The sequence below is a fragment of the Alligator sinensis genome, unplaced genomic scaffold, assembly GCF_000455745.1.
Source record: "Alligator sinensis unplaced genomic scaffold, ASM45574v1 scaffold166_1, whole genome shotgun sequence".
Lineage (NCBI taxonomy): Eukaryota > Metazoa > Chordata > Crocodylia > Alligatoridae > Alligator > Alligator sinensis.
In genome coordinates this window covers 1,601,809-1,613,378 of record NW_005842098.1, presented here as the reverse complement: position 1 = coordinate 1,613,378, position 11,570 = coordinate 1,601,809, and the positions used below count along the sequence as shown (strand labels likewise).

At 45.9% G+C, this 11,570-nt stretch overlaps 1 long non-coding RNA gene across 1 annotated transcript; it reads left to right on the top strand.

Annotated features, from left to right (window-relative positions):
- Positions 1-1,514: 1,514 nt before the first annotated feature.
- LOC112550400 lies at positions 1,515-4,059 on the top strand. Its single transcript, XR_003094216.1, has 3 exons — positions 1,515-1,753; positions 2,227-2,440; positions 2,855-4,059. It is a non-coding gene; the product is annotated as an uncharacterized LOC112550400 (long non-coding RNA).
- Positions 4,060-11,570: the final 7,511 nt, after the last annotated feature.

The window sequence follows — 11,570 nt, the reverse complement described above, 5'->3', positions numbered from 1 at the left end:
CCCCCCGACGTGGTAAGTAGAAGTTTTGTTTCGGATTTAAGAGCTACATTTTAATTTATATCAAGTGAAATAACTGAAGCTGTATAATCTATAGGTTGCATCGTGGCGAAGTTAGGTAGCTGAATAAGGGAATAAGTCAAAGAGCAAAATCGATGACTTATTAGCGCCATCTTCCAGGGTTTCATCCCGCGGGTACAATGGTAAACAAACGAAGTCTGAATCACTGCACAACCTTTCTATACGTTTTCTGTGTTATGGCCCAATCATTACGCCGGTCCAGCAGGGAGGAGTACTAACTACTATCACCTACTGTACATGTGTAGATGCGTAAACAGTACGTACATGCACATATACGTGAACATACATGTGTATTTCCACCCCCATTTCTCCTGTTCAAAATGGAGGGATGCAGGCAGCATGAGGCGTATGCCGCTTATTTTGCGAGATCAGCGGAGAGAAAGCACTTGTTACCTCAAGCACCCCACATTTTTTAAAACCTAGAAAGAAGACCGCTTCCTTCTCGTACCGGATCTCGCCTATGTGCTATGAATTCCTGTGGCGGGAGTCTCGGCTGGGTTTTGCTGCCGTGAGAGTTCATAACGGGTTGGGGATATTCAGAAGCTTATGGAAGGATTTAAAGCAAAAATCAGGGGGAAGGAAAAATGGAGAGAGCGGGGGAGGGGAGATGGGGGAGGGGGAAGCGTTTCTGGGGAGCCTCGGGAGGAGGTGTTGCTGGGCGCGCATGCGTATTGCGAAACGCGCGCCTTGAGGGAAGGCGCGAAGAGCCGATTTCCTGCTCAACCCCAACGGCCGAGCGCGGGCTTTTCAAATATTTAAGATTGACCAATGACGTTTGTGTTTTCCCGTCAGCCAATCAGGGAAGGGAGTTCGGCTATAAATACCGGCTCCCGGGAGCTTTTCATTTCATTCTTGTCTTTTGTCTCGCAGTAGCGACTGTTAGCGTCTGCTATGGCCCGTACGAAGCAGACTGCGCGCAAGTCGACCGGTGGCAAGGCGCCCCGCAAGCAGCTGGCCACCAAGGCGGCCCGCAAGAGCGCGCCCGCCACGGGCGGCGTGAAGAAGCCGCACCGCTACCGGCCCGGCACCGTGGCGCTGCGCGAGATCCGGCGCTACCAGAAGTCGACGGAGCTGCTGATCCGCAAGCTGCCCTTCCAGCGCCTGGTGCGCGAGATCGCGCAGGACTTCAAGACGGACCTGCGCTTCCAGAGCTCGGCCGTGATGGCGCTGCAGGAGGCCAGCGAGGCCTATCTGGTGGGGCTCTTCGAGGACACCAACCTGTGCGCCATCCACGCCAAGCGCGTCACCATCATGCCCAAGGACATCCAGCTGGCCCGCCGCATCCGTGGCGAGAGGGCGTAAAGCCCCCATCTGACATTCTGAAACCCAAAGGCTCTTTTAAGAGCCACCACAGCCGCACTGAAGAGAGCTGTATCGAGCTTTTGTATGGTCTGTGTGCGTGTGCATGTATGTATTGTGTGTTTGTGTGCGCCCGCGCACATCCTTAGTCGGTTTATTTCATGTTTTTTCTGCGTTTAGTAGAGAATAGTCTTAAGAAGACCCCGTAAAACAATGGTGTCTGTAGCGTTCACTGATACTAACAGTTCATGGGTGCTTTCCAGGGGCCGTTCTTGTAATCCCAAGGAGCCTCCGTTTCCTTGTTTCGGCTGCATACAGTGCTTGCTATGCAGTACTGCACTTCTTTCCTCCGCCTCCCTCTCCCCACCCCTGGCAGGTAAGAGGCTGGGGTGCTTCATACTTAAATATCGGTTTCTTAACTATTTCTTCCTGTGGTTCAGTACTAGCAGTATGTAGTATATGACCTGCCATGTAAAATATGGGTGATGCGAGGTTTTCCGTTCCTTACAGTTTTATAGGCTAGGAAACATAATGAATGAAACTGCAGGTTTCTAAACTAGATGCATCGTGAGGGTATTGTAACGCCCCGGATAGCTTTGGGAGTGGGGAGGAGGACGTGTGGAAGACTCAGGATATAACCTGTTTTTGGAAATGCTGTGCGTTTGATCCCCGAACCTGAGATTTGTGTTTCTGCCTCCTCAGAGCAAGGAGCGCAGTGGTGTCCTTGGCTGCTCCGCTTTCGGCAGCGGAGGGAACTTCGCATCCCCTCCCAGATCAGTCCTGGCGTCCGGTACAGGGCGACCAACCCTGTTTTCACTTTTCATCCTTTTCACTGTTTTTTGCCTACAGCCACAACTACCAAGCGTTGTGGGGGTGGCGCTGTGTTCCCCGGAGTCACCCCGGACCAATAATTTAAAAACCAGCTGCAAATTCGAGCACTTCTTCCCCACTCGCATCGGTTTCCCAAGATGAACAATAAAACCGCTCATCCTGATGAGCCTGATGTGTATACCGTGCTTCCCCAAGGAGGAAAACACGTCCTATTTAGAAGCTGACACTGAAGGTAATTTCTTATATTAAAATGGAAATGCAGTTTTTTCCCTAGTCGGGACTGTTTCTAATCGGGATTTTTGTTTGCGTCCTCCGGCTCCCGCTGCCCTCCAGCACTTGTTGGTTGTGCAAGCCCGTCAGGCATGTATGCCAGTGAGCACGCTAAAAGCGTCTTGTGCCGCCTTCTACCATAAAATAGCTCTCTTTTCTGTGAAATTCAGTTTAAAAAGATCAAGTGCTGCCCCAGGTGCTCTTGTCATGTGAGGGACAGGTTCGGCTGTATTGTACGTGGTTTAGATTGAAATCTCCCATTAAGAAGCCGTGACACACTACATGTAACTCGGAATCTGGTTCCTCCATGTTGGTGGCTGACGCACGGGCTTAAGGGCTTGTTGCTGCCGTCTCAATTCTGCTTTCTGTGTTTCAGGTCCCTGCACCAAATTCTGACCAATCAAGTCTCTCGACGCACCATCTTCTTTCTCCATCTTCCGCGTCCAGCCCTCGCCATTTTCTAAAAAGGAGACAGAGTTAATCTGCAGTGTGAGAGTGTGTGTGGGCGGAGTGGGAGCGGAGGGGAAGGAGGAGGGAAGTGAACCCTTTTCAAACAGCCCCTTAGTCAGTGTGATCCAATTGTTTCCTTCTGATCGCTGCAGCATGCGTCTTGATGGCACAACGTGACTGTAGATATATGGTTGCAGAAAGGCGCATGGACAAAACCAGGTTCGTTACCTGTGTCTGTGAGATCGATCTAATAAAGCATAAATTGATGCTGAAAGGGGAGAGAAGGTATGGCAGTGTTTTGATATCTAATGTACATTTACTAACTAAATAAAGGGTAACCTTTTGGAGGTGGCTGTATGTGCAGCCTCCAGCATTCAAAAGCAACAGAAATAATTTTGGAAGATTGTGGATTTTGCTTTGTCTTTACTAACTTATAAGTATAAATACAGGGTAACATGTAGGAGGTGGTTGTGTGTGCAGGCTCCAGCTTTTTGTATTCAAAAGCAACACACACACAATTCTGGAAGATTGTGGATTTTTCTTGGTCTTTGAGCAAGTTCCAAATATAATCCCATAATTATGTATAATAACTAAATTGTTTTGAAAGCCTAAATCACCCCACACTCATGTTCTACAAATATGAAACCCAATTTAAGAGTGAGAGATGCTGAAAATGGAAATGGTGCTGCTTATTGGTGGATGGTGGGGGAACATTTTTTGAGGCTGGCATGTTTTGCACAAAATCCAAAATGCTGGTACCATAACCAGTTATTACTATTGAATTGGCCTGGCTTGATTCAGAATGGCCATATTCCAAAATGTATGAGAAGCAAGGGGTGTTTTTTGTGGTATCTTTTAATAGATTCTCTTGGGGAAGGGGTTTGACAAACTTTTGTGCGCCCATTGCCTTGCGTTATGTTAGGGAGAAGGTCAGTGGGTGCCCAAATGCTTGTTAAACTTCCCAACTATTATATAGTTGTCTCAATAAAAGATATCTGAGGAGGAAAAAATAAAAACTTTACTTGTATACTTCCTGGACTAACATGGTTACAACAATCCAACTCCATGTAATCCAATTTAGCATTTTTTTTGTTGCTGTCTCTCCATTGGTACTACACATCTTTGTGGCACTGAGATTCAAAGGCTGGAAGGGGAGGCATTCCTCCCTCTGCACCCCCCCCCCCCCCCTTTTAAAAAACTGTACCTTTCACCTTTGTACCCTTTGCAATTATGTTTGATTATTCTATATAGTTCATCATCATCATCATTTAAAATGTGTATGGTTGGCAGACATGATGGCACTCTTCTTAAGTTTTTACTTATGGCGCTGATCTTCTGGTGCCTGCCATGTTTTAACAAAAAGGGTAGATTCAGCCAGGCAAAGACTGTATTGATATATAAACAAACCCAAGGTACTCTATACAAACTAGTAAACAGAAGTTTAAAACTAAGATTAAGACCTGGCAAGAAACTCATTATGTTATCAAGATCCATAGCATTAATTGGGATCAAGATACCTCATGAACTTTAGCAAACTGCAACTACATAAGTTAAAGATACAAGGGGCCTCTTAACAAGGAAAAGAGCATGTTACAAGCTGCATTTCGGATGGAATAATCCCACGCACTGGTACAGGGTGGGGGCAGACTGGCTGGGCAGCAGGTCTACAGAAAAGGACCTGGGGGTTACAGTGGACAATAAACTGAATATGAGCCAGCAGTGTGCCCCTGTTGTGAATAAGGCTAACATCACCAGGAGTCCTGGGCTGCATCACCAGGAGTGTTGCCAGCAGATTAAGGGAAGTGATTATTCCCCTCTATTGAGCACTGGTGAGACCACAGCTGGAGTACTGTGCCCAGTTTTGTGACCCCCACTACAGAAAGGATGCGGGCAAATTAGAAGGGGTCTAGTGGAGGGCAATGAAACTGGTGAGGGAACTGGGGGATATGACTTATGAGGAAAGACTAAGGAAACTGGGTTTATTTAGTCTAGGGAAGAGGAGACTGAGAGGGGATTTAATTGCAACAACTACCTGAAGGGGGGTTCGAAAGAGAATGGAGCTGGACTGTTCTCAGTGGTGGCAGATGACAGAACAAGGAGGTTAGGTTAGATATTAGGAAGAATTTTCTCACTAGGATAGTAGTAAAGCACTGGGACAGGCTACCCAGAAGGTGGCAGAATATCTATCCATGGAGGTTTTTAAGACCTGGCTCAACAAAGCTTTGGCTGGGATGATGTAGTTGGGAACGATCCGATCCTGCTTTCAGCAGGGGGTTAGACTAGATGAGCTCCTGAGGTCTCTTCCAGTCTTCATTTTCTATGATTCTAAGTTTTCTAGCAGCCTAAGAAATGACAAATATGTTAGCAGGTGATTGCTCATTGCCATCTGTAGCACAAATGTGATCATATACAGCAGCCATAATTTCTCTAGATTCCCTTGAACCAAGGGTCCAGACTACTTTCCTCCTGTACAAACTGGTACAGAAATCTGTTGTTGTCGTCCATGGTCTGCTCCATACAAAAACACCTTCCTCTAGCTTCACAGATGCTGTACAAGAAACAGGAGGCTACAACCATATATACAGAATGACACTGTCATCCAAGCAGCTTTTGCAGCAAGACCATGTTTGCCTCCAGTCTTCTAAACATAGTTCACCACTGTTTTACATTTCAGAGTGTAATTGCATGTCTTACATGGCCTAAATGTTATTTGGATGTGTACTCAAAAGCCATGACAAGAGTAGCTTCATAGTTGGTAGGGTCGGAAGGGACCTGAGCAGATCATCAAGTCCAACCCCCTGCCATGGCAGGAAAGAGTACTGGGGTCAAATGATCCCAGCAAGGTGTTCATCCAGCCTCCTCTTAAAGACCCCCAGGGTAGGAGCCAGCACCACTTCTCTTGGAAGTTGGTTCCAGATCCTAGCTGCCCTGACAGTGAAGTAGCGCCTCCTGATATCTAGCCTGAATTTACCCTTTGCCAGCTTGTGACCATTATTTCTTGTCACTCCTGGTAGTGCTCGGGGGAACAGGGACTCTCCCAATGCCTGCTGGTCCCCCATGACTAGTTTCTAAACGGCCACTAGATCCCCCCCTTCAGCCTTCTCTTGTGGAGGCTGAACAGGTTCAGGTCCCATAGTCTCTTCTCATAGGGCCTGCCCTGCTGACCCCTGATCATGCGGGTGGCCCTCCTCTGGACCCTCTCCATATTGTCCACATCCCTCCTGAAGTGCGGTGCCCAGAACTGGACGCAGTACTCCAACTGTGGCCTGACCAGTGTCGCAAAGGGGGGGAGGATCACCTCCTTGGCCTTGCTTGAGGTGCATCTGTGGATGCACAACAAGGTTAATTCATACAACACAATTTTATTTTAAAATTCTTTGCTACGCATATAACACTGTTTAGCTTTAAGAAATACCACAAACATTAAGAACACAATAACTACATATATCAGAAACAATGCTCCAAATGCACTTCCTTCCCAAACAATGCTATAAGAATTAGTATTACAAAAACAACTACAATTACAACTAAAAGTTAAATTTGAATCAATACTATTATTTTCATAATATACTTACAGTCCTAGAATTCTGAGAAGCCAGACACCTAAATATGGTTTCATTCCTCAGTAGTACAATGTAATGGGTTAGCCTCAGTAGTACGGTTCAATGGGCTCGCCTCAGCAATACGGTTCAATGGGCTGACCTCAATATCGATAGGACTAAGTCTCCTTCCTTCAGTCCCTTTCGGGTGCTCCGCAGCTTCAGCGTGAACTAAGAGATTCGTGTTCACGGAGATGATGGTTCAGGTGATCAGTCTGATCTGGCCTACACTTGCGATTCTTCCTTCGTTGTTCTGCAAGTGAGGTTACCTCCAAATTGGGACAGTGGGTTACAGTTTTTATTGAGTGAGTTGCCGTCTTGGGCCCCTCCTACCCAAACCTGTCACTACTCCCAAATTTGGGCTTAGATCTTACTTAACAGATTCTTTTGCTTGGTAATTAGTTTCTTTTGTTGATCATTTTAATTACTTTGAGGAATTTCCTTTCTTTCCAATCTTTTAAAAGGTTCCTAGGGTTTGATTTCTCGGAATGTGGTATGTCTGCTTAAGGGTCATTTTTAGGTTAACTTTGTTAAAGGCCTCTAAAGATAAAATTCAAGAGCTAAGACTTTGAGCAAAGTCAGGACCTTCCGCACGTATACCAAAACAATGGCCTAGATAAGAAGATGAATTTTGTCTTCTTCCTAAACTGGCTAATGGGCAAATATTACAAACATTTAAACTATTTCATTCAATATGACAATTTTGGAATCGATAATGTCTCCAAGATCTCTTTCTGCCACTGTGCTCTCGAGAAGGGAGTTCCCCAGCCTATAGGTATACTACTGCACTTGTCAGTACTGAATCCCATCCTATTCTCATTTGCCCACCCCTGTAACCTGTCCAGGTCCAGCTGTATCCTGTCCCTCCCTTCTAGCATGCCCACCTCACCCCAAATCTTGGTGTCATCTGCGAATTTAAACAGGGTACTTTTCACCCCCTCATCCAAGTTGACCTCCAGGTCGAATAAAACCCGTCCACCACCACTCTCTGGGTGCGGCCCTCCAGCCAGCTAGTGACCCATTTGACTGTGTAGGTGTCAATGCCACAGTCTCCTAGTTTTTTAATGAGAATGGGATGAGACACAGTGTTGAAGGCCTTCCTAAAGTCCAGAAAGACTACCTCCACTGCTACCCCTGCGTCTAAGGATTTTGTGACCTGGTCATAGAAGGCCATGAGGTTGGTCTGACAGGACCTGCCTCTAATGAACCCATATTGGTTGCCCCTAAACATAATCTCCCCTGCTGGCCCCTCGTGGACATGCACCAGGATAATTCTCTCAAAAAGCTTACCCAGGATCGAGGTAAGACTGACTGGCCTATAGTTTCCGGGGTCCTCCTTCCTCCCTTTTTTTGAAAATGGGAACCATGTTGGCCCTTTTCCAGTCCTCTGGCACCACACCAGAGCACCATGAGTGCTCGTAAAGCCATGCCACGAGTCCCACAATGACCTCTGCTAATTCCCTCAGCTCTCTGGGGTGGAGATTTGTGCAGACCTCCAAAATAATCATGGACAGTTGCCAGTATATCAGTAACCAGCTTATTGCTGTGGTATGGATACAGGTTAGTGGTGGGACATAAAAAAGGCAGATCCTCTAGCCCTTGAATGTCATAGAACAGTAGTTTTCAACCTTTGGTCCATGGACCCCTGGGGGTCTGCAGACCATGTCTAAGGAGTCTGTGAAAAATGACTATAATCAATCAAAAGTGTGAATACCCACACTTACAATTCAAAGGGGTTTGTACCTCAATTTAATTTTTTTAGGGGTCTGCAAATTAAAAAATGTTGAAAACAACTGTTAAAAAGCACAGAGAAGCAGGGATGGAAAGGAGCTCCAAAGATCATTCTAGTCTAATCCCCTGTCTGAGGCAGGACCATCCCTATCTACCATCCTATACAAAACCATAATCTAACCTCTTAGTAAAACTACAGTCAACCCAGATGCAGCACAAGGCATTAACTCCCTAACCTACCACAGGTACAGCAGGAGGACCATGATATCCAACATCCTGCTTGTGCACAAGGTTCTTAATAAGGACTCAAGAGATCCCAGGTAGAGAGAGGGCATGCCTCTTAGTACAGAGCAAGGCGGAAACAAATAAAAAACCCCAACAAAACGAAATAAGCAAAACAAGAAAAACCAATGTAGCAGTGGTACGTGTGTTGCTGCTGTTTGTCGCTGGGGAAACGCATGTGCCTGCACATCTGGATCTAGCCCATTACTCATACTCCTTGGATTTTTCTTACCGTGTATTTGTTCCCTGGATTCAGACTGGAAGTTACCTGCTACTGTACATTGGTCTGGCGGAGGCATAGGTAACTATTACTGAGTTCTGGAGTTCTGGGTGGCAGCAGCTAGAGGTTCACTACTGTCGGGTGTGATGTCTCCCCCCATTTTTTTTTCTACTGACTCGTGTGTCAAGTGACTAAAAAACCCATTGATTTTTGCTTTTTGATTTTTGCTTTTTGCTTTTTGATTTTGGCACCAAAAATATCAGTGCCTCTCTCCTGTTTCAAACACCTTCAATGATGGAGATTTTACAACCTCTCTAAGGTAATTTACTAACCTTAACTAACTCCATAATTAGAAGGTTCTTCCTAATATCTTAATCTCACTTGCTGCAATGTATATCCATTATTTCTTGTCCTGTTCCTACAAAGAACAATGTGAAACTTTAATATAGGAAGAAAGACATTTCAAACTTCAAGGCATAGAAACGGCAGTCAGCCAAATACTGTAATTATGAATCCCCACTCTATCCCTTCCTGTTATTTTAGCATTGGATTTTTTAATATTGATATAACCTCTCCTTCTGAACCAAGGATGTGTGAACATATAGCCCTCATTATTTTCCTGTGTCTTGTGAACTCAGCCTCAATAAATACAATGGTATGTTAAAAGCAGGATAGATAAGCACCTTATAAACTAACCAAAGTGTGTGTGTTCATGTGAGCATGAGCATGCATCATGTTGCACTAGCTGTCGTGGGCTGAAGATCATTTCATCTGATGTCTTGATATACATATGAAAACAAAGTACCTAGGTGTGAACATTTGTAATATGGAATATCCTCAATGTGTACTTTTGTCTATGCATCCCACATAGGTATAAGAACAACACTCTATAGTTTATCAAGGCCTGCAAAAGAAGTGAGCAATACCCCTTCCTGTTTATGCACCTATGTATGCCTTGTAGACAGCAGAAAATGGGCACTGGTGTGTCAACAATAGTCCCATAACCATTGAGGAAACACATTCCCTAGAACAATGAAATTATTTCAAGAACATTGCCCACCTTCACTGCCTGATTATGTGACATCAAGATAGTTGCTTGGCACACATCCAGATCTAAAGAACCCCATCAGTTGATTTGTTAACACCTAACTGTTTAGCCTTTAGACATCATAGCAGCGACCTTTGGTGGTACTAACCTCGGGTCCTCCACTGGGTGTGTGGGATGTTTGGTTTTGGCTTTCCTGCTGTTCAAGCAGAAACTCCATGACTGCCCCCCATCTCCCCAGAGTAACAGCACAAACACACAACTGTCCCCTTATTTGTCCATTACTTTTATAACTTTCCCATCCCAAATTGTCCAATCCTCAAGTTCCTTACCTCATCTTTTTAGATAAGGTACTCCAATCCTATTCAGTTTTTGGTTTCATTTCCTTTTAGGGAAACTGATATTCCTGGTTCACGCGCTGTACCAGTCACAGCACTCAGTTCTTCCACTGCCTTATAAGGCACTCCGTACAATTGTATTGATTAGTTCCGGGAAGGCCTAAACTATGGCTAAGAGATTTAGCATAACTCAGGTTGCCTGCTACACTCTTGATTGTTCTATGCATGCATGATAACACAACATCATTGGCCTAATGAAATGTAAGACCTCTACATAGATCTAATCAGTTAGATGTTGACAATCAACTGATGGTTTTGAGGTCTAGTGCCCCGTAATGCATTTCAGGAAACCTACCATATATTCCATTACTGGCTTTGCTGGGTCACAAAATCACATTACCCCTCTTTTTTCCCCCATGTGTGAAATAGGAATAATGATATGGACCGTCTTTGTAAAAGGCTTTAAGGCCTTGAGATTAACTGTGCTATATCAGTCTTTGAATGCTCATAGTATGGGGAGTGAGCAGGAGGAACTGTGCCACCTGATTGCGAGTAAGAACCCAGACTTAGTAGGGCTCACAGAAACCTGATGGGACCCTACCTACGACTTGGCGGTGGGCCATTCGGGGATACACCCTATATAGAAGAGACACGACAGAGAGGAAAGGGGGGTGTGTGTGTGTGTGTGTGTGTGTGTGTGGGGGGGTTGCGCTCTATGTCAAAGAGCACCTCACATCCTCAAGGATTAGCTTTGGGTTCGAAGAGCATCGTGCAGAGACTCTATGGGTCAAACTACAAGGGGGGCGTGGCGAAAGGGACCTTACGGTGGGTGTCTACTACAGACCACCCAACCAGGGGGAAGAACTGGACCACGACTTCTCCAGTCAGCTTATGGAGGCAGTTAGGTCAAGGGATGTTATTGTCATGGGTGACCTAAACTACCCAGACATTTGCTGGGAGGAGCAGACAGCTAGGTCTGACCGCTCGCATAGGTTCCTGGCTGTATTACAGGACCTTCACCTTATCCAGGAAGTGCACAGCCCCACTGGGGGTAACGCCTTGCTGGACCTGGTCCTGGCCACAGGGGATGACCTGGTGAAGGGACTGCAGGTCCTCGACCACCTGGGCAATAGCAAACATCACCTGCTGGATTTCACTATCCAACGCAGGGTGTCAAGGGCTTACACCAAGGCTAAAGCCCTTGACTTCAGAAGGGCCAACTTCAATGAGCTTAGGAGACTAGTGGGGGAGGCACTAAGGGCCCAGAAGGTAGAGGACATGGGAGTCCACAAGGGATGGACGTACCTTAAGGGGGCGATCCTCCAGGCCCAAAGGATAACAGTCCCTGAGAGAAGCAAGGGGGGTAAGAGTGCTCATAAACCCCCTTGGCTCAGCAAGGGCATTCAGCAATGCCTGAGGACTAAAAG